We start from the raw sequence: 24,925 nt of genomic DNA on the forward strand, positions 1-24,925 counted from the left end.
TTTCCCAGTCAAAGCTACCAATGGTTTTGCTAAAAGAGAAAAATTTGGGATCCACTGCCTACAGTATGAGGTAATACCTAGAAAGGCACGTACTTCTCTCTGTGTGCGAGGAACACTCATCTGCGTAATTGCTTTTATTCTCTCTGGGGTCAACTTCCTTCCCTCCTTTGACAAGAGATGACCTAGGTAGGTCACTTCTTGGCAGCAGTATTGCATTTTCGAAGGTGACACCTTATGATTCAAATTAGACAAATGATGCAATAACGAAATTGTAGCTGCTTTGCAAGTTTCCTTGTCATCGGCAGCCACTAGAAGATCGTCTACATACTGTACTAGAGCAGAACCAGGAGGAAGTACAAAAGAATCTAACTGACTTTTTAATGCCTGACTGTAAATAGATGGACTCTCACAATAGCCTTGTGGAGCACGTTTAAACCTGAAGCTTCGACCTCCTAGAGAGAAGCCGAAAATATCCCTGCTTTCCTCGGCTATTGGAATGCTGAAAAAGGCATTTTTCAAGTCGATAACTGAAAACCATGTAGCTGTAGCAGGAATCAACGTTAACAATGCAGTGATGTCTGGAACCACAGGAAACTGCGGAACCACAATCTTATTAACCTCTCTTAGATCGATAACAAACCTATACACTGGAGGCTTTGAAGGATCAGTACGTTTCAAAATCGGTAATACAGGACTGTTACAGACATTACCTCTAGTTTCCTCAACTACACCTTTCTTAATCAAGTCTTGCACAATCAACAAAAGTGCACGTTCACCTTCACTAGGGATCTTGTATTGTGGAAATTTAACATTTGCTTTCAAAGTGACTACATATGGTGGTATTTCCAAAAGGCCTACATCATTAGGACCAGTCGCCCAAAGAGTATCAGGGAGTGAACGCAGCTCTGGTGGGAGTGCATCCATTGACAAGTACATCGGAGAGGTGATTCTTTTACCCAATGTAAGCTGTATTCCTGACGGAGAACAGTACAATGTCGCATATAGGCGTTTTAATAAGTCTAAACCAAGCAGATTTTCATTACAACCTGTCGTCAAAATCAAGGGTGCTTTCAATTGACACGGTCCAACAGAAATAGGCAAAGGACCAGATACTGGATTATAAACAGGGGCGCCTGAAAAACCTACAGAAACATTTGTTAAGCCGGACAAAGGTGCGCCAGGGAGTTTCGCATGAATGATAGAACTTTTTGCGGCACCAGTATCCAACAGAAACGGTTCTACTATACCTGATGTTGCTACTGCGACATAAGGCCCACTCTGATCCACTGGAACTGATACTACTCCCTCTCTCTGTCCACGGCTGTCCTAGTATTCAGTTTGTTGAAATCCCTCATCTACTTCACAATAGTCCTCAACATGATACTGCTGGGATCTATTTTGTTGAGCAGACTGTCCATTTCGTTGATCAAAGTGATTAGAAGGGCGATCATTCGTTTGTGGAGGCATAGCACCTCTTCCTCGACCTCTAGAATTTTGCATAGAACCACCACGACCTCTCTGAGCTGCTGCAGCATTATTTTGAGCTAAGATCGGACACTCATTTTTATAATGACCCTCTTTCTTACAGTAGGCACACTGGTTCCACTGATATTGCGGCCTCGGTGAACTATAATCTGTCCTTTGATATGACCCTTGCTGTGTATTGGTTTGATTCATGCGAGGCGGATATGCCTGTTGCAAAAGAACTTTAGTTTTTAAATCTTTCGTTTTCTTATCTGATTTCTCTTTCTCCTCTTTATCCCTATTTTCATAATACTGTGCAGTTGCAAGTATTTGCGCAGTTGTGGAGACAGCCCACGCACTCTCGGAATCTTTCAATTAATTGCAAAGCTCTGGTAGCAGATTGTGTACAAATTTATCGACAAACAATCTCTGTCCTCCTTCCGTGCTCATATCCTGACCACTGTGATCCACAAAAGTCTCTTCGAACCTCGTGAAAAAGTCGGAGACATTTTCGTCTTTCTTCTGCCTGCATGCGGACAACTTGTCCCAGTTAACGCGCAATGCTGGCATCAGAGTCTTCATTAAGTCAATTATCCTACCTGGAAGATTAGCAATTAGAGGTTCGGGTTTGGAACCACCTATTTGCTGACCATCCGCTGCTATGATAGCTGCCCAATCACCACCTAGGGCAACTGGATGATTCTCTTTACGAATTTTGGCCCAAATTGGTTGCAGGACTACATTCCCAAATAACATGTCAATGTCCGCTAGATTCATCACACAAGCCTCAACTGTCTGTGCTAATTCTTTATAGTATTCGGCAGGATTCTTACGCGGATCTGGCAAGGCCTGTTTCACCGCTAACACTTCAGCTCGCTTCCATGGAATGTGTATCCACACTCTCTGGAATCGCGCCGGAGCGGCAGCAATACCATTCACTGCATCAGCTTGCACAGCTTCACGCCAAATTGGTGGAACCTCCCTCATTGGATATTGGCGATTCTGCTTCGTACTATGTTTCTCTAAATCTCTCGGTGAACGAAGAGACGGATCATTCCTATAGCTTAAAATTAGTTCCATCGCTTCCTTTATATTTTGACCAATTATTGTACCTGCAGCAAACTCTTTCTGAACATTAATTAATTCTTCTAAGTTCGATTCAGAATCATCTTCTTCTAATTCATCACGCAAAAGGGAGCACATCTCGTCGAACACATATCGTTGCATTGGTTCATTCCATTGCATAAAAGTATCTAATACGTCTCTCGTACTATATCTCCTACTCTTCGAAATCCATCTGAGAGCCGTGGAATCTAAGATTCCCCGTTCCTCAGTGCTTGGAAGCTGACTACGTCTCTGTACAGACTCAGAGGCAGGAGTCTTAATTAAAGTTTTATAGAAAGGAGACAGAATATTAGAGACAGAATCAGTGATTCTCCGACGAACAGAAAGCGGAGTCATAATACTAGCAGATGTAGAAAACACAGTCGCAGTTGGAACAGATAGAATAGGAACAGTAGGAGTATCAAGTAAGGTAGCTTGTGAAACAGTAGGTATAAGCGATACAGGTATAGGCAAAGAAGCCGGCACCCCAGGAAGAGGGGGTGCCGAAGGAACATTCACATTGACCACAGGAGGTACAGGAGCTTGATTCAGAGGAGCAGGAGCAGGAATACCAGGTTGTCCAGCAACCGGCAATTGAACATTCGGTAAAGGAGGAACCATAGTACCCTGTGCATACGGTGGGGGTGACTGTAACAAATAAGACAGCAAAGGATCATTCTCGGAGTCCTCTACCACCTTAGTTGTACTCGATGGCAAGGCAGGGTAGCATTTGTCGATCGCTAAATTACGCTCTCTAGTAGCCACCTCCATTGCCTTCTCAGACTCATTGATTTGCAGCTGTTTAGCAGCTTGTTCTAAAGTCAACTCCTGCTCTTTCTGTTCTTTCTTCAATCTTTTAATTTCTCTCTGTTTAGATTCCTTTCGCCAGTAACGAAAAGAATCAAACATTGCCGGTAGGGCTTTCTTCTTAAACAATTTCACTTCCAAATTATCAAGGACTTCAAGTTCAAAACTACCATGCAGTGGCCAACTAAGGACACCGTCTTTGTCTGTATAACGGACCCACACCTCATTATAAGATATCGGACCCACACCATGTTTACAATAAAGATCATATAGAGGAGTTCCAATCGGAGGAACCAGACATGAGTCCTCCAACCGGTAATCACTGTTGCAACCGAAACACGACAACATACAACTTTTCCGACTTACCATTTTGTAATCCGAAACACAGAATGAACAAAAACACAAACAGAAATGTTGACTCGAACCAAGAACTTAGGCCTACCAAAAACGAACTAATGTATCGATACCCAAACTAAACCAATAGATTACCTTAACCAGAACAACCAGTGATAATCTTTACGAAACCAAACCAAACCAAGAACTAAAAGGATTTTAACAACCCTTACGAAGCAACCAACTAGCAACCACTAAATACTTAACTGAGGCACTGAAGACGTCACCAAGGAGAAACCCGTCTTGTCTCGCCGTACTAAGGACTGCACCTCGGGTCCAAGACAGGACGACAGTCAAGGCAACGGACCACTGCAGCCGTCCTGAACGGGAACCCTCGTGGAAGAGAACGTCGGGCCACTTTTGCGATATGCCTCGATCGACGAAGTGGGGCGCCTCCCTCAGGAATCTTCACACGAAGCTTCTCGAACTCTTCAGGCTTTTGGACCGGTACCGAATGACGTCGCCCCACGTTGGGCGCCAATTGGAGTTCTGGACTTTTTGGTTCCGTCCAGAGGTGTCAGGGATAACACCCGAAGACCCCGGAGTTCTACCTGTCTCGGTGCACAAATAAACAGATACACGGGCTTCTCGATGGTGGCGTCAAAGACCAAAGGTTTATTACTGCAGGGACACAGAAGTCACAGAAACTACACACGGGCAGTATCTAGGAGCCTGTTCCATTTGTACAAGAAGGGTTGCTCCTTATATACTAAATATTGGCCTTCAGGCAAATTCTTTACATGCTGGTACATTCCCAAACCTTTGTGTCCTAAACAATAAATATTTGGCGTTGCACAGGAATCGTCGATAATATCTGATGTCAAACATTACGAAGAGGGGTTCCCACTATTCCATCACAATCCCGTGTCAACATTTCATTCAAGAGCCGGACCGCCTCATCGTAAATTTTGTTACCTCCCCCTAATAAAGGTCCAGAAAGAAAGAAACAGGGCCAGGTGTAGGAGATAGAAAAGCAGGATAAGAGATGTTTGTGGGTTGTAAATGGGCAAGGCTACCAGCTTCGGCCGCCTAATCATGATCAGGCCAACGAACACGAGAACCAGTATAGCAGGACTGGCCTCAGGCAGAGGAGGCAGCCTTTGTCGAGTCATGCAGCCACAGCGTGTTCTGTTCTAAGGTGCACGTGTCACTAGAGAGGTGAATCTCCGGCTAAGCCTGCGTGTCCTTAATCGAAATGAAGAAATCAGAGGTCATTGCGTGTCCATTGTCTATGTGAGGGCAAGAAACACAAAATGGCTGCCATGATCTAAGATGGATGCCATGGGTAGATTAGAAATGTGTTTGTAACAGGAGTGCTCTTGCTCGTAGCACAGCGAAAACACCAGGATATGCTAAATGGACCATTTGCGGTTCACTGATACCAAAATTTGGTATTTACGACAATGTTGAAAACACGGGTTCAAATCGTCACGGAACCTCAGTCCCGGCGATGGAGAAACTGGGCGGGAAAATTGAACGCTAGTTGAAACTACCTCTCACCTTGGTGGGTAGAATCACAATGATCAAAATGGTCGTGCTGCCCCAATTTTTATATTTATTTCAAAATATCCCAATTCGGTTTCACAATGTTTTTTTTCTCAAAACTTTGCTCGAAAATATTAAGACTTGAGTGGGGCGATAAACAACCTCGGATCAGCTGGGACACATTAACATTACCGTTTGAAGGTGGTAAGTTCCGGGTCCTGAATTTCCACATATATTATCTGGTTGCCCAGTGCAGTTTCGTGAGGCACTGGTATGACTGTCGCACGGGTCCCCTACCTCAGATCTGAAACATATCTCAAGCACCCTACACCCCTGGCAGCGCTACTACCAGTAGCCCTGCCTTGCGGCCCACACAATATTCAGACAATCTCCACAACCTGGGCCTGGCAATGACTTATCGGGCAACCGGAACAATCCTCTCTATTCTTCCAATATACCTTTGGAAGGGAACCTCTGGTTACCTGTTGTATCCAAAGTATGACAGGAGAAGGAGATAAACTTACGGATTAAGTTTATTTAGAAATCTCAAGTGCAGCATAAGATCTATCAGAGTGCACATCCAAGAAGCTCCAGTCTTCAACTGAAGATCAGGAGTAGAACATTCTACAATAACCTAGCAACCAAGGTACTAGGATGCAAATACATGAAACAACATGAGCAATGAAGAAACATGGGATATAACACACCTCCTTCCCCACAATTACAAAAACAAAAACATATTAAAATAAACAAGGTGAGAGAAAACAAAAGAGGAAACAATAATTTTACAATTGAAAAACATATCAAGTAATGTAATCATTCAAATATTTAGGTGTAAACTTAATTCTAGTTGACTTTGAACAGGATGCAGAGGCCTCAGAAGAACCTGAGGCAAGTTCAGCTACATCTAAAGAAGTCGTGTTATTATCATCAGAATTCGTCAAAACAGCAGATTGAAAAAACTCTTCCTCATAAACATTAGGATTGTCAAACAATGACAGCGCCCCATCAGCCACATTGGAATTACACAAAGGAAGGTTATAAGGAGACAAAATGTTAGAGTCAACTGCGTTGGGGATAACGTTCGAACCTGAAACATCATTAGGAGCAATGTCCGAGCCCTTCACTTTTGAAACGGCCCTTTTACTCCACCACTTACCACCAGTAACCTTAACAGCATGTTTGCTGATTTGAACAATAGTTGTCTCCGGATAAAATTTTGAACCTTTGGCCTTACATGGTCTTCGGATTCTGACTTTGTCACCAACGTTTAAGGAAATTTCTTTCACATGTTTATCCAGATCATACCTAATTTTGGACTTGAGCTGAGCAGATACAACCTTATCTTTGACAAGATCAAGATCAACAACATCTTTACCTTGAGAGGTTTTGCTAACAACCCAACCAGGGGATAATTCATTAAAGGACTGTCTCCCTCTTAACAAGAGGAAAGGTGTCACCCCAGTGGTTGAGTGTGGTGTGTTGTTGTACGACCAAACTCTGTCACAGACAATATCCTGAACACAAAGGCCAGATGAAATAGCTAATTGGACTGCGTCCTTCAGGACACGATTCACTCTCTCCACTAAACCGTTGCCCTGTGGGGAGTACAAAGCAGTGGTAAGGTGTTTAATGGCAAAATTATCCAAAAAACTATTTATCTCATGAGATACAAATTGTACCCCATTGTCCGATACTAAAAATTTGGGAATTCCTTCGGACTGGAAAAGTTTTTTAAGACATTTTATGACATTATGGGTATTAGGTTCTTTTAAAAACTCACAGGCAACCCACTTGGAGTGATAGTCTACAATAGTAAGTATAAATCTAAAACCCTGGTTTAAACCATCAATAGGCCCTAGAAAATCCATACCTAATTTCTCCCATGGACTGTCAGGGAAAGCAACAGGACGCAAGGGTTTGTGAACAGTCCGCAATGATTTCTCGGCATGAGAACACTCGCTACAGCCATTCAAAAAGGTATCTACACAGATGTCCATCCCTGGCCACCAATAATGAAGTCTCAATCTCTTTTTTGTGCTTGTGATCCCACCATGACCTTTGTGAGCAATATCAATAATCTTATCTCGAATAGAAAGAGGAGGAATGAGGGAAACACCTCTCAAAAGGAAATCACCCTCCAAACTTAATTCATCTCTGACTTTGGAGAAAGGAAGAAGATCCTTATCAATAAGATTTTCCCTTGGCCAACCTTCAGCAATGTACTTTTTTAATGTATGAAAAGAAAAATCCTGCAAAGACTCTTTAATCCAATCAGACTCAGAAACCACATCCTTTGCTAGAACTAGTCCATCCAGAAGGTTGACTACTACTTCTTTGTCATCAAGAATAGGAGAAAACTTCAAAGAACTTGAAGGACACCTGGACAAGAAGTCTGCCGTGAAGTTATTCCCACCAGGGATATGCCTCATAATGAAATTGAAGTCATAAAGTTTTGAAAGAAGACGACTTAATCTTGGGCTAGCATTCCTTAAACCCTTGTCATTCCAAATAAAAATCAATGGTTTATGATCTGACACCAACACAAACTCGTGACCCCAAACATACTTAGAAAAGTGTCTAACTCCCCAAAGCAAGCTAAGGCTTCTTTTTCAATGGTACTATAATTTCTTTCCGAAGAGGAAAGTTGACGGGATGCAAAGGCAACAACATTTTCAATCCCACCATCAGCTTGACTCACTACAGCACCTAAACCGGTATTACTAGCATCCACTGTAATAAATGACAGAGAGTTCTCATCAAAGGGCTTGAGAGCTGGAGCATTTATAATTAAATCCTTTAAAGAGTCAAAAGCCACTTTATGCACTTCATCCCACACAAATTTAACATTGTTCCTAGTAAGCGACCTCAAAGTCTCACTAACATGTGCAAAATTCTGTACAAATCTCGAATAAAATTCACTTAAACCCAAAAATGATCTTAATTGATCTTTGTTAATGGGCTGAGCACAATCACGAATGCCTTGCAAGAGATCATGTTTTGGAGCAATGCCTTAATGGGAAATGGTATGACCAAGATATTCAACCTCACTGAGGAGAAATTTGCATTTCTGTTTTTAACAGTCATACCATGGTCACTTAAAATACCAATAACTTGATCAAGTTTGACAAGATGTTCTTCCACAGTGTTAGTAGAGATCAAGATATCATCCTGATAGGCTAAAACATCACGAACTTCTCCAAACAACTGAAACATTAGTTTCTGAAAAACTGAGGCAAGACCAAAAGGTAACCTTAGATATCTATAAAGACCAAAAGGAGTGTTAAAAGCAGTTAGGTCTCTGGACTCTTCACATAACTCTATCTGATGATAAGCTGCTCGTAGGTCTATGGTAGAGAAAACCTTTGTACCCCTTAATTGAGCCAACATATACTGAATACGCGGGAGAGGAAAACAATCCACCTGAATATTTTTGTTTAGAGCTCTAAGGTCCACACATAGCCTGAGCTCATCACAGTTGTTCTTAAGTGCGACTACAATTGGAGAAACCCACAACGAAGAATTGATGTTTTCAATGACTCCCTCTTTACTCAGCTGTTGAAGATGAGTCTTCAGTCTTTCCATAATGCTCAGTGGAACATGTATTACCTTATGGATTCCTGGAACAGCATCAGGCTTTAAAATAATTTTATGTTCGAAGTCTTTAACTGAACCGAGATTAGCAGAAAAAACATTGTTGTATTTATTTATGATACTTTCTAGGGATAGTTCCTCAGTAACCAGAGCATTAATTGTGGTAGAACGGTCTTAAGAAATGGGGTTTCTAGTACCAGGTCTTAATATTAAGGGGAATTTCCCTTGATCTCTCCAACCCAAGACATTATAACCTTTTTTAGATACATAAATTTTAGCTTGAATAGATCGGTCTTCAAAGGTTAAACTGTCGTTGAAGAAACCCATTAAATCAATGACTTTGCCATTAAATGCAACAGTACGTATATCAGGAGGTAGGAGTAAATTTTCTTCCCAATGTTTAAGAAATAGAAAATCCGCAATGATGGTGATAGGGGATCCCGAATCTACAGTGACCTTAACAAGAATCTCACCAATTTTTAGATCAAATACTGGATCATAGATAGAAGGATCTTCATGATCATCTATCATGTCCACAGACAACAATATTTTTTTAACAATCTGTTCTTCACTTGCATTGGAATTATCAGAATCAGAGACTTCAAGGTACATTGTCTTTGGACTTGAACTTGCAAACTGCGGCAAAATGACCAATCTTTTTACTTTTAGTACATTGTTTTTTTAAGGCTGGACAAGAAGTTGAATTGGCAAGGTGTAATTTTGATCCACATCTATATTAAATGGGAGGTTTATCAGACTTTTGCCATTCAAGTTTAGGAGATTGAATACGTTGAGAATTATTTTTTGAGGAAGTAGATTTTACTAAATCTACATGTGTAGGTTTATTATTGCTTAACTCTTTAGAAGCAAAAGCAGATCTTTCTATTCCCCTGGCTAATTCTAAAGTTTCTTGCAAAGAAGGATTACAACAGCATAAAATTCTTTCCTGAACTTTGTTGTTAAAACAATTCACAACAATTTGATCCCTGAGATACTGATCAATAGGGCCTTCAAATTCACAAGTTGCAGCCAAAATTCTTAACTCAGCTAAAAATATATCAATTTTTTCATACTCCCTTTGTTTGCGTGTGTAAAATCTATGTCTTTCAACAATTACACTTGGTTCGTCCTTAAAATATTTTTCTAAACGAGCAATAGCCTCAGTGTACTCATTCCAATCATCTGAAGGAGGTCTAATAACAGGGGGTTGATGATCAAAAATTCTTTGACCTTCAGCACCTAAAGCACTATATAACATTGCATTTTTTCTGGCAGCAGAACATTTTACAGCATCAATGGCAATTATGTAACTATTAAAAGCTTTAAACCAATGTGACCATTTTATTTTTGGTGTACCTGGTTCTGGAAGAAAGGAAGATGGAAGAACCGCAGTTTGTTGAGCCATCCTGAATTAATAAAATAATAACATATGAATATAAAAGAAAAGAATGTAATCAAAATTTACTTAACAAAGTATAGCTTCAGTTATAATAATTAGTTGAAATAAATATAGCATAGAAATAAGAATATGAAGATCAGCTGTGTGTATCAGCGTAAATAATACACGTTGTAGTAAATATGCAATATCAGCTGTGTGTATCAGCGTAAATAATACACGTTGTAGTAAATATGCAATATCAGCTGTATGTATCAGCGTAAATGATACACGTTGTAGTAAGTATGCAGTGTTAGCTGTGTGTGTCAGCATAGAAGACACACGTGTAAGTTTGTAAGCATCCAGTCTTAGAGTTAAAAGTAAATAAACAAAATAAACGAGTATTGAAAAGTACCTTGTAGGAAGAAATAGTGTCGATGTTCGTAACAACGCGTTGAAGTTCGTGACAACACGTTGTGATTATGGTAGCTAAGCAACCCAAAATGGCCGCTACGTTGTACGTGATGATGTGCGTCCAAACGTCAACTCGTGATGACGTGCTTTGTTGTGAAAACGGCTGATGGACGCCGAAGGAGAAGAAATGCAGCGCGCGTCGTTCTCGTGCTGTTTAAACCGCCAGTGGAGGGAGAATGGTGATTTTTGAACAGCGAGAGTTCTAAGGAGGTAGAAGGCAATATACAGATTAATGTTAAAATGTCAAATTGAAGAAATAAGAGAAAAATAAAAACGGGAAAAATGCATGGCGCTTCTAGAAATGTTTTGTAGGTTCAGTGAAAACAGGTGAAGGAGGGTCTGCCGCAGGTGCAATCAAAGGCACATTAAATTAACAGCCGCTGATTATTGGTGAAGGAAGTAAGAATTTGAAATTAGATAAATTGAAAAAATAATTAAAGAACTGGCGCTGGTGCAATCAGAGCACAGTGAGAAGAAGTAAGCAGGCGCAGGTGCAATCAAATCACAAAAATAAAATAAACAGTATATTTTTTAACAGAAGTCACTGTTATTTTTACTGTCTGTTATAAAATTTATAAGTGGTAAAGTCACATCAAAGTGATAACTGGAATAGTAGGTAAATTAATGATCAGCCGCTGGTGCAATCATAACACAGTGAGAAAAGCAGGCGCTGGTGCTATCAAATCACAAGTTATAAGAAAATGGCTTACTTTAAATGAAGACAATGTAGATTCATGAAGAAATTCAATTTGAAGTAGGTTGATAGAAGATTTGAATTCATGAAGGAAGGTGAAAAATCAATGATGAGCGCTGAAGTCTGATGAGATCTGTTTAAAATGAATAATTTAGGCGTAGGTCCGTAGATAATGCTGACTTGACCACCTTATGTTGTATCCAAAGTATGACAGGAGAAGGAGATAAACTTAAGGATTAAGTTAATTTAGAAATCTCAAGTGCAGCATAAGATCTATCAGAGTGCACATCCAAGAAGCTCCAGTCTTCAACTGAAGATCAGGAGTAGAACATTCTACAATAACCTAGCAACCAAGGTACTAGGATGCAAATACATGAAACAACATGAGCAATGAAGAAACATGGGATATAACATTACCTATCATGGATTAGGAGGCGCACCTTGTCCAAACACAACCTGGTAACGTTCGGGGACTTGTTCCCCAGCAGACACGTCTTCTCACGTACTGAGGACGTCCGTTTTAGAGAGGCCACACTTATGGTCCAGTTTGTATTGCAGAGGCTGCAGGGGGCACTGAGAGCTCAAATTTCCAGTTACCCCCTTGAACCGCCTGAATTCCCCCCACTAACACTCCTCATCAAAGATACCAGCGGGGAGCACCTGATGTGAAAGATGTATAAATCTGGTATTGCCCTGTCACTTAATAGAGATGCAGGGATTCATGCTGCGTGGGAACAGGACCTGGGCAAGCCCCTCGCTGACTTTCAATTGCGTTACTATTGCGAGTAGACAGGCTGAGACTCCTTTAATCACAAACACAAATTGTTACACTTCAAGTTTGAATGGTGTGCAAACATCACTCCTGTTAAGGTGCACCGGATGGACTCGACGCACCCCCACATATGCCCCAAGTGCCACTTCCTATTGGCGGACTTTGCACACATGATGTGGACTTGTGATAGGATTACCAAGTATTGGAGTGCAATATTCGGGGAGCTGTTCGCATGACGGAACAGGATAGCATGCCCACTCCACTGCAGGCCCTTTTGGGGTATGTCCAAGATCATCCAATGTCAGCGCGGTGCTTCGTTACAATTGCCCTAATGCTTGCAAAAAGAGGGGTTGTTTTACACTGGGCTAGAAAACAACCATCGACATCCATCGACGCTAGCCTTGTTGTCTAGTATGACATACTGTAATACTAACAGTGATCTTACTAACGGGCTCAAAATTCCACGGACCTGATAATTGTCGCCTCGGTGCCTATTCCAATCATGGAGTCCCACTCTGCAACTCTGGGAAATTGCTTGCTTAATCTCCACAACGCTAAGGATGCCTGGCCTTCACCCTGGGAGTGCCCAGGAGTGGACGCCTCACAGGGAAAGCCAGGATGGGTTCCACAGCGGTATTCTTACAAGCTCCTTGAGAGTATCAATTTACATTTACATTACATTACATTTACATTTACATTACATTTGCTCATACTTGCTTGAATTACAGGTCTCTGCTTGCTCATAAACTAGAGATGATACCTCCTCGCAGCACACTGAGACAGATAATGAGATTACACTCATAGCATAATAAACACTGACATGAGTGTAGGCATGCAGAACAACCTCCCATGGTAAACCAGGAATGACACTGTTGCAGAGATTTTGGTAATTGTTCTATATGGACGTGGACCATAATTGAATATCCTGTAATATTCATGGCTAAATTGTACTGTACTGTACCTTGCTTGTTATGAAAATTAATAAATAAAGTTAAAAAAAAATCACAAACCTAAAAATAAGTCAAAGGGTCAGGAAGCCACTGCACCCTACACCACTAATTGCCCTTACCAGCGATGACAATGGCAGGCATCAACACAACTACAAACCATCGCACTCCTACAAGCCTACAAGTGTGACAATTCAGACCATTCCAGGCCCCCAAATCTATAAGAATGGCTTGGGTGGCGGGTATTAGTCATTTTAATGGATATGGAATTAATAAATAACTATTGTTGTGCTTGTCTCTAAATTAGGCAAATCACCATGAAGCAGCGTCCTAAGTGCCGATGTTGCCACTTACTGCCAGTGCCAAGAACAGAAACCACAGCTCAAATTTAGCACTGCCTGGACCGAATCAGAAAATGTTGTCTCGCTTTACCAGTGCGAGTGTCCAGATGTGCCACTCTTGCACACAAATGACAATATGGCCTGGATACCCGTCACCCCCTCCCAACACAATCCCCAAGAATGGGAAGACGGATACAGTTCTTGAGCTTTTGGAAGGCGGGAGGGAGTTACCCTCCCGGCCGTATTTATTAAATATGAAACCAAATTAAAACATTAAAATAACAGTTTCATATCATGTACAATTTCATTTATACATTACGATGTTTATTGGCTAACCTTAACATATCTCTAATACAAAGGTTCTCTTAGCCGATTCTAAAAACATCCTGTAAATGCATTTCTCAAAATTCAAATTGTACATCCTAACATTACGGGCCAACGGCAAGGTCGTAACCGGTGTCAGATCCCTAATACCAGACTCCCCCCCCTTACTTGTGAGGGGCGGGCGCACAGAGGACTGTACCTCTGTGCCAACTTCCAATTTCCCTTGTCTTAACGGGGGCCCATTCTTACTCGACGCCATCTTGGTGGTCGTCCGAGGACTCGTGTGAGGTGTCTAGAAGGTAGCGTAGACCCCCCTCCCACCCCACACTGCTTACCACATCCGCCGTCGCGGATGTCCTGGCCCCGGGAAATTCCAAGGAGGGGACCCGTAGCCCCTCCTCCCCAGGGAGGGGTCTTGACCGCCTTCCCTTTCGGCGGTCCCATCCTTAGAAGGGTACCGCCTCCCCGTGTGAGGGGCCAATGGCCGCCTCCCCCCGGGCGCTCCCATCCATAATGGGTGGCGCCCCACCTCTAGGGATCTTCCAATTACTGCTCACCGATCATGACCTTACCGCCCGACCAAAAAATAAATACGACATTGTTTAATCTACTGAGAACGACATATACAGTTATACCAGCATTTCAAGTATGAACTTTTTTCTCTACAATACACTTCTTTCATCACAGCTGCGATACTCGCCTGAGTTCATGCTAAAAGAGCAACCATTTATTGTATATCAAAACATCAAACTTTATTAGAAACAACCTGAAAAAGAGACATCAAACTTTACTAAAAACAACCAGAAAAAGAGATAATATCATCATCAATCGATTTTATTGCAATACAAAACGCTGTCATCAGGGGCTGGTGGGTGGGTCAAAATTGGCTCTTGTTCCGTCAAGGGCTCACGTGCAACGAGGAGGTGCAGCTTCCAAGCACAGGAACAAGAGGATGCTTCCTTGGATTGCTGCTCCATTTATTCTTCTCCGGGAGGGCGTGGACCCTCCTCCGACCGCCTACAGGGTGTGGCCAATGGTGTAGGTGTCTAGGACAACCCCTCTTGGGTGGGAAAAGGCGCGCCCCGGCTACGCCGCTTCGGGCATACCAGCCGTGACACGCCTCCCGCCCAAAATGGCTTCCCGGGGGGATCGGGGCACCCGACCATATGTTCGGGGGGACCGAGTGGTCGCCCCTTTCCATACTTTGCCTACCTTTGCCCCAAAGATGACATGGTTAAACATGTAATCTAAAAAAACAAATTCTGGTATATCTATACAAATAAACTGCAGACATGTATGTCAATATATTTAAATATTTGTCTTTTTGTCAGTACTGCATGTGTAATCAAAATAGAAATGTTTAAAAATAAATTATATCAACATGCAGTTTCGGAAATCATGGTCCACATTTACTAAAGTCTGCATGTGATCTCATGCAACATAACACATGTTAGAAGTGTGTACCCATGCCTTTAAAATGGAAATGGAATTGTGTGCTATCTCTTGCGTCCCACCTGAGCGAAACTTTAGAAAATGTGGGACACATTTTTTTTGTTTTAGCACAGGCCCATTTTTTAACCATTCACGCTTTAATGACTAGATTAACAATCATCCTGCTAAGTTGGACCCAAAATCTATTTTGAGACACAGGGCCCAATTTATATCTTCTGCCTTCCATGACAGAGGTATAATTTCACCTGCCAGCCTTGCAGAGTATGTCCCATCCGATTTATATATAGAGTGGTAAAACTACTGGGCCCGATTTACAGAACTTACTTAAGACAAAATCCTAAACTTCCTACCATGTTGGTATTCACAGAAGGCACTTACTCACTTTGGTATTCACAGAAGGAACTTACTCATTGATGAATACGCTCCTTATGTGAATACCAAAATGAATAACCCCTAGATTCATCAAAGTCCCGTTTTGCGAGTCCTTAATAGCGATTAATAAGGAATCGCTATTAAGGACTTGCAAAACAGGATTCATGTAGGAATCGCTAAATAAATTGCGAGTCCTCCACATTCCTTATTTGAGTTTAGCAAATTGCTAATCGCAAATAAGGAATAACTCCCCATTCATTCATATGGGCCTCAGGAAGCGATTTCAAGGGTGCGAGGGGTGTCCAAAGGACACCCTGTAGCACCCCTGAAATGTAATCTACATTGGTGTTGCGCACACACATGTCCAAAGGACATGTGTGTGTGCAACATGCAACTTAGAAAAAAGCATTTAAAAGCATTTTTCAAATTTTTCGCTATTTACCACTAGGTTTGACCTCGCGGTAAATAGCGGCCCGAAATTGCGATTTCGCAATTTAAAAATGGTTAATGAATTGCATTTAAGGAATCTCAAATAGAGATTCCTTAATTGTAATTCCTCGCAATGTAGCGAATTCACAATTACCGATTTTTGCATTTGGGATGATGAATCCCAAATGCAAAAATTGTGCTCGCAAAGGGCCAGATTCTCAGAATCTGGCCCTTTGCGAGCCTATTTTTCAATGATGAATCTACCTGTAGTGCCTTCTGTGAATACCAAAATGAGTAAGTGCCATCTGTGAATACCAAAATGGTAGTAAGTTTAGGATTTTGTCTTAAGTTAGTTCTGTGAATCGGGCCCACTCTCCTTTGTGCAGTAGTGAGATCCATTGTCCTAGCAGTGCTACCACGCATGCAGGTATAAATCTTCTGCTGTCGTGTAACACTCCATCAGCGTTGGTGTGGCAGGATTCCACCTGTCAAACATATATATCTCAGCGTCAGCATAGTGGGCTCGATGCGTTGTAGCGTCGGAGGAAATACATCACGGAATGGGATTTCCAAAGTGTATCATTACCCACCTGATAGAAATGTCGTACGTAATGACACCTGTTGAGCACACTATAAAGCACACTCCATGCTATACCATCATCCTTTGTCTTTCCTCAAAGGCAGCCAGCAGCAGATAGTTGATTTAGAGACAGATCACTAGATTCACCTTTTGCAACTTCTTTGGATTTGTTTTCCATTAATATCTCATATTTCCTTCCCTTTTTAAAACTACCATATTTTTACTTGTTGTCAACCATGGTTGTGAGAAGAAACCCCAGATCTACAAACATAGAATTGACAGTCATGGTGGATGAAATCATTAGGGTAGAGCCCCACTTGTTTCGATCACTTGTCGTATCTACAACTATTACTCAGCAAAGGCAAACTTGGGACAGAATTGTCTCAAGAGTTAATGCTGTGTCGAACACCAGGCAGTCACAGGAGCACAGGAGGAGATTGGGAAGTGCTGAAATGATCTGCAAGGGAGGGTCAGATCTCTGGCCTCCAAAGCCCATCTAGCAGCCCAGCAGACTGGTGGTGATTCTCCTAGGCGTATACACCTCCTGCCAAAGGAGAAAAATGTGTATGGGATCCTACACACTGAAGGCTTTGCAGCAATCAGAGGTCAGATAGAGATAGGTAAGTAAAAGCAAATTACAATACACAGCAAATCATATTTAAATTGTAAATCTCCTTGAAATAATGTCAGTTGTGCCCTGTAACTTGCAAGACCTTAGTTAAACACATCAAAGATTAGAAATTCCAGGATATACAAATGTTTGCACACTGTGAGATGCACTCTAGTTTACTAAAAAACTATATGTTGCTATGAGAATAAACCTAACTTTGTGTTTTTTAACTTGAGTTCATGGTAATTATGTGTCATGTAGAAATTTATATTTCAAGTATCCATTGTATGGCCTGGTATTAAACATGAAGATAGACAAACTACTGTAAATTTGATCCACCACTTTAAATATGCCTTTCACATTATAACTGTCACGCAGAACAATATAACCTTTCTCTTTAAAAGTAGGTTAGTAAGCCAGCACCTAATATACTTTATGCCCCTCCTGGGGGGTAGGTAGGATATTACCCCAATCTGTGCCCACCAAGGCGGCAGAGAGCCCACTAGACACCAGGGATATCAAAATGGCACCAAAACAAACAAAATGATGTGGCAGCCGAACCCTGGCATTGAGTCATACCCCTAACCCAGTGAGAGCAATAGTATCTTTCTAGAGTGGTGTGTCTTGCATTGATCCCTTGAAGTTTTGTTACCCAAAATGCTATGCAAACCTCAAACTTTGCCTGAAGTTACACATTTTCCTTACATATCTATGATGGAAACTTCTAGAATCTACAGGAATCCACAAAATTCTTATGACCCAGAGTTGCCCCACTTATGCCGATACAATTGCTGAAGAACTTGTGTAGCCAGGCCTAATGCCCGTAGCAGGAACATATCAATTTAAGGTCAGTGGAAGTCCCCTCACAAGGGGTTTGGATCGGCACAAGTGGGGCATTGTTGGGTGGTAGGAATTTCTGGGATTCCTGAAGTTTCCATCACCGAAATTTGAGGAAAATGCATGATTTCAGGCAAAGTTTGAGGTTTGCAGGGCATTGTGGGTAAGAAAGGCTCATGTCATCCATGCAAGGCACACCGCCTGGGAATTCACGGGCTGTCTAGTTTTTTAAAATGTCTGTGGTGTTTAGATTTGCATGAGTGACACCACAGCCAGGCTCCAAATGCTGCAGCTACCCTCATTGCTTATCTAGCAATGTAGCGACGTAGGGTCTTTTGTGTCATGGTCTTATGGCCCACCCACACAACTGAGGTAGTGTTCCTTTTGGGGGATTTGTGGGAACCCAGGGTGGTAGGAAATGTGTGGCTTCCAGCACAAGTGACGTAACGAAACTTGAGGGGACTCCCCTGCAAATTACATGGAGGGGCCCCTCTACAGACTCAGTCAAGAACTCTCAGGCCAGTGTACTTTGCTGAGGTGGCCCCCTGGAGCTATGGACCCCCCGCACCATAGGGGCTGTGGGGGCCTATATTACGCCACTGCTCTGCAAAGTCCAGAACACTTCATCACAGAAATATGTGGAAAATATATTTTTTTACTTAGTATTGAAGGTTTACAGGGGATTCTAGGTAAATACCTGGTGTGAGGTGTGACCCATACAATTCACCCCACACTGGATTCCTCTAGGTATTTTGTTTTACAAAATTCGGATGTTTGCTAGGTTTGTCTAGGTGTCAGGTTAGCTAGGGGCCAAAATCCAGACCTCCCCACTTAGCAAAAAGTCAGTTTTGAGTTGAAAATGTGATATATCCATGTTATGTTTTGGGCCGTTTCCTTTTGTGGGCACTAGGCCTACCCACACAAGTGAGGTACCATTTTTATTGGGAGAGTTGAGGAAATGCTAAATGGAAGGACGTTTGCGGCTCCCCGCAAATTCCAGAACTTTCCAGTCCCAGAAATGTGAGGAAAATTTGTTTTTTAGTCAAAGTTTGGGGTTTGCAACGGATTTTTGGTAAAAAAACCAATGAAAGCCACTTAAGCAACCGGAAGCTTCAAGTAGATGTAACAGTATGATGCTTTTGTAAATTGGCCATCAAGACAAAAAGTCACAGATGAAACCCTTGTCACAAATGGCCATTATGTTCTACTCATTTTCAATATTTCTTTATTTCAACAGTTAGTTTCTTTGGGAAGACCTTAAACGATCTATACATATTACCATTTTCTGAATTTTGAATTTTGTCTACATTTCAGAAATCCATAGCTTTCCTGGATCACCCATTGGTTTTACACTGTCTACCACAAACTGGAAGTCGGTTGAGACCACATAAAATAGGACAAAATGGACTACCTCCTTGAAAAATGGCAAAACCGTGGTAAAAAAATATTTTTTGTATTCAGCTCTGCATGTTCCTGAAAGCTAGAATAGATGGTGACTTTAGCACAGCAGACCATTAATTGATCAATCAATCAATCAATCATAGGCATTTGTAGAGCGCACTACTTACCCGGAGGGTCTCAAGGCGCGGGGGGGGGTGCTGCTACTGCTCGAACAGCCAGGTCTTGAGCTTCTTCCTGAAGGCGAGGTGGTCTTGGGTCAGGCGCAGGTTGGTCGGGAGGGAGTTCCATGTCTTGGCGGCCAGGTAGGAGAAGGACCTTCCTCCTGTCGTCGCTCTTCGGATGCGGGGGACGGCGGCGAGGGCGTGCTTGGCTGATCGGAGGTGTCGTTTGAGAGCGTAGAAGTTGATGCGGTTGTTGAGGTAGCTCGGGCCTTGGTCGTGAAGGGCTTTGTGAGCGTGGGTGAGGAGACGGAAGGTGATTCTCTTGTTGACCGGGAGCCAGTGCAGGTCTCTCAGGTGTTTGGAGATGTGGCTATGTCGTGGGACGTCGAGGATGAGTCTGGCTGAGGCGTTCTGGATCCGCTGGAGTCTCTTCTGGAGCTTGGCGGTGGTTCCGGCGTAGAGGGCGTTGCCGTAGTCCAGTCGGCTGGTGACGAGGGCCTGGGTGACCGTCTTCCTGGTCTCGGTGGGGATCCACCGGAAGATCTTCCGTAGCATGCGCAGGATGTTGAAGCACGACGAGGAGATGGCGTTGACTTGCCTGGTCATGGAGAGGGAGGAGTCCAGGATGAAGCCCAGGTTGCGTGCGTGGTCTGTCGGTTTGGGTGCGGTGCCCAGGGCGGGGGGCCACCAGGAGTCGTCCCAGGCGGAGGGCGAGGATCCCAGGATGAGGACTTCCGTCTTGTCCGAGTTCAGCTTTAGGCGGCTGGTCGACATCCACTCGGCTACCTCTTTCATACCTTCGTGAAGGTTGGCTCTGGCGGCGGCGGGGTCGTTGGTCAGGGAGAGGATCAGCTGGGTGTCGTCGGCGTAGGAGATGATGTTAAGGTTGTGTTGGCGTGCGATGGCAGCGAGGGGGCTCATGTAGACGTTGAAGAGGGTCGGGCTCAGCGAGGAACCTTGGGGTACGCCGCAGATGAGTTCGGTGGACTCTGATTTGTACGGTGGTAGGCGGACTCTCTGTGTCCTACCGTCGAGGAAGGAGACGATCCATTCTAGTGCCTTCTCCTGGATTCCAACGTTGCTGAGGCGCTGCACTAGGGTGCGGTGGCAGACGGTGTCGAAGGCCGCGGAGAGGTCAAGGAGGATGAGGGCCGCTGTTTCTCCATTGTCCATCAGGGCTCGAATGTCATCGGTGGCAGCGATGAGGGCGGTCTCGGTGCTGTGGTTGGCCCGGAAGCCCGACTGCGAGGGGTCTAGGGATCCATTCGTCTCGAGGAAGGCGGCCAGCTGCTTGTTGACGGTCTTCTCGATGACTTTGGCCGGAAAGGGGAGCAGCGAGATGGGACGGTAATTCTTGAGTTCGGTGGGGTCCGCTGTTGGTTTCTTGAGTAGCGCGCTGAGTTCGGCATGCTTCCAGCTCTCTGGGAAAGTGGCGGTGGTGAAGGAGGTGTTGATGATGTCCCGTAGGTGGGGTGCGATGACATCGTCGGCTTTGTTGAAGATGTGGTGAGGGCAGGGGTCGGTCGGCGATCCGGAGTGGATGGAGTTCATCATGCGGACGGTGTCTTCGGTGCTGATGTGGGTCCAGGCGCGGAGGGTGGTGGTGGGGGGCGTTGGTTCGGTCGTGTCGGTCGTGGCGTTCGTCGGTTGGGTGCTGAAGCTGTCGTGTATGTCCGCGATCTTGTTGTGGAAGTAGGAGGCGAGGGAGTTGCAGAGTTCTTGCGATGGGGTGATGTCGTTGTTTCCGGCGTTGGGGTTGGAGAGCTCTTTCACGATGTTGAAGAGTTCCTTGCTGTTGTGTGCGTTGTTGTCCAGCCGGTCCTTGAAGGCAGTTTTCTTGGTGGCGCGGAGCAGCTGGTGGTGTTTCCGGGTGGCAAGCTTGAGGGTGGCCATGTTGTCCGGTGTTGGTTCTCTTCTCCAGGCTTTCTCGAGGGCTCGGCAGTTCTTCTTGGAGCTCTTGAGTTCGTCGGTGAACCATGGGGCCTTCTTGCTGCCGGGTCGGCTGGGCGGGGTCCTCAGTGGGGCGAGTTCGTCCGCGCAGTTGCTGATCCACTTCGAGAGGTTGACGGCGGCCTGGCTGGGGTTCGCTGAGCTGGCGGGAGGGTGCTGGCTCAGGGAAGCGGCGAGCTGGTCGGCAGTGATCTTGTTCCAGCTTCTTCGGGCAACCTGTTGCTGGTGGTGGTGTGTCGTCGTTCTTCTGAAGGTGAAGTGGACGCAGCTGTGGTCCGTCCAGTGGAGTCCTGTGGCGTGGCTGAAGGCGATGTCTTTGCTGGATGAGAAGACGGCGTCGAGTGTGTGTCCGGCGAGGTGGGTGGGGGTGGACACCAGCTGCTTGAGTCCGAGGTTGGCGAGGTTGTCGAGCAGGATGTTGGTGTTGCGGTCGTTGTTGTTCTCCAGGTGGAAGTTGATGTCTCCCAGGAGGATGTAGTCAGCGGAGGGGAGGGCATGCGGGCTGATGAAGTCGGCGATGTCCTCGCTGAAGTGTGTGCGTGGTCCCGGGGGACGGTAGATCAGGGTGCCTCTGAGGGTGGCCTTCGGGTCAGTGTGGATCTGGAAGTGTAGATGTTCGGCGGTGGTCAGGATGCCGTCGGTGTTGGTCGTGATGCGGATGGTGTCCTTGTGGATGATGGCGATGCCTCCTCCCGTTTGGTTGGTCGTGCGGTCGATCCGGGTGATCTTGTAGCCCTCTGGGATGGCGATGGCGATGTCGGGAGCGGAGGAGGCGTTCATCCAGGTTTCGGTGAGGAAGGCAACGTCAGGAGATGTGGTGTCGATGAGGTTCCAGAGTTCGATGGCGTGTCTGTGGACGGAGCGGGTGTTGAGCAGGATGCACTGGAGGTGGCTGCTGCTGGTGCTCTTCTTGGCGGGTGCTGGTGTGTGGCAGGTCCGGATGCAGGTAAACTTGCAGGCGTTGCAGCCGAAGGGTCCGTGGGTGCGTCTCGGGGTGGCTCGGTAGCATCCCAATTGATGCCTTTTTGTTATTAAAAAAGGCACGTTTTTTCCAAAAAATCTCAAACATTAGCTATATTTTTACAATTTTCTCAGCCCCTTCAAGTGGAGTACACACACCTTGGGTATCTTTAGAATCTCCAGGATGTGGAAAAAAAAGTAACACATTTGGTGTGGCTGCCTTATGTGGACAAAGTTATGGTGCATAAGCAAGCAACACCCCAAATAGCTAGAAACAGGACTCAGCACTTGGGGGGAGGCCCAGCAAATAAGAGATTAAGGTTTATTCTTGTTATTATGGAAAGGTAGTGTTGCCATCTACACTCACTTCACATCATGCAGTACCTTCCTGATGACAAAACAATAACACCAAAAACATGGTTTCAAGTACTTTTAATAGATCCAAAATGTATCATCATAGACCCTCACTGCATTACTTTCGACATTGCAGTTTTCTTCAGGAGAGGCATATAACGATCGAAAACACAGTATGGTTCATATCTTGATGCGCACAATAATGCAGACTGCTCCTATTGCATACATTTCTATATACATACATTGTATGGCGGCGCTGACTTGGTCGGTAGTCATTGTGATCGACGAGCCGAAATGCTGCACCTCCCAACAGCAGGTCCATTGTGCCTTGAACAATGCTGGAGGATGGGAGAGGTTGCTTATCCCCTTTTATTTGAGGGACATCACCTGCTCAAGTGTGGAGGTTTGGCTGCCGTGGTAACGCTGACGGAAAGCAATTTTGTGATTAGGATGGTGGAGTTAGGACCATTATCCTGTCGTCTACCGATTTATGGCTTTTCATTCTGTCGACAGAGGAGTCTGCACGAGATTGTGATGATGGGGCCCTGGTGGTCATTTGTCCGTCAAACCACCAAAATATAGATCAGGCGGTAGTACGGTTCTGGTCAATAGTCGATGGGCCATCAGCATCCGCCAACATATAAATTGGGCCCACACTTCAGTATAAACTAAACTGATTTATGTTATCGAATTCAAACAGGAGTGAGTGAAGTAAATCAATATGCCCATGAAGTAGGACAAAGTTGCATAATTTAAGTTTATGAAGTCGTAGTTTCTTTTTTCCTCCTTTTGACTGCAAACACTTGTTCAGTGGAGGCTCCGCTAAGGTAGAGGAGGATCGCCCACTGTAACATTATCATTTTCTTTTTCCTATTGAAGTGGCTCAATTGTTTCCTGGGGGCAGGACTGGGCCCCGTGACACCAGAGCACTGCAGGAGAAGGAGTGGTGGCATTCTAAGTGTGCAACACATTTTGACCGCTCCTCTCGAGCCCCCCAAAACAGTCATGCACACTTGCCATGTTCCCCATCCAGGCTGCATTACCCCAAGCCTAATTTGTCGTCGGGTCAATATCAGGACAGGAGGGGGCCATTCCCCCCGCTACCAGAGAGAGATGACACCGCGACTCTCCAGCGATTGACCTTTTATTCCATGATTGGATATGACTGTGTGGCTGCTGTTCAGGCAGAGATCCTTCCTCCTGACCATACTGCCTGCCCCCACCCCTCCTGTCTTGATAAAGACCCGACGCGACCACGAATTGGGGCGCAACAGGGTCAAAACGTCGACACTCACCTATGGTCCAGAAACTCCAGTATCCTTGAAATGAATGCTAGGATTGCTTGAATGTAAAATAGATTCTGGCCAACAACACCCCTGTACATAATTGTATATATGTATTTTTGACTCCATTGTACATTGTTTCATACACCAAGCACTGGTCACTAATTGTCACACTATGTTCACCCTTTTTTGACGGTCATTATTGAATGAATTAATTCAAATGTAACATGATTGAAGTTTAATATAAATTCATTCCAAATCATTCAGTGGTTATATGAAGTTGATTATTAGATTGCTTGAGTATTCTTTGCCTCATTTCATATGTGCTTCAGAGAGTTTTTCAAACTTTTGTTTTGTTTTGCATTAATTAGCAATTCCAAAGCGATTTGACACACCCAACAGAACCACTTTTGTATTTAACCTCAAATTCAATACAAGCCAGCCTGCATGCATGCGTTTTTCCTTGTTGTTCTCTTGGGAAAATAACTGAAACTACAAACTGAATTGAAAACATGTCTTATTCTGAGAGTTCTCACTCGCATACAAGGACTGTTTGACACAATTTCTGCTATTTTGGGAACATTTGCCTGAGAAACAATCCCTTTGACTTTGATCATGTGCGTTTGCTAAAGGATCTTTGTTTAAGAGTGTTATTCCTCCCGGATGACCTGATAGTTATGTAATTTGACTGCCTTTATTTCTACAAAATGTGTCTACATTTTGCTACATGACAATCACCCTATATGAACTGACCAATGGAAT

Source organism: Lissotriton vulgaris, chromosome 8, assembly GCF_964263255.1.
Source record: "Lissotriton vulgaris chromosome 8, aLisVul1.2, whole genome shotgun sequence".
Lineage (NCBI taxonomy): Eukaryota > Metazoa > Chordata > Amphibia > Caudata > Salamandridae > Lissotriton > Lissotriton vulgaris.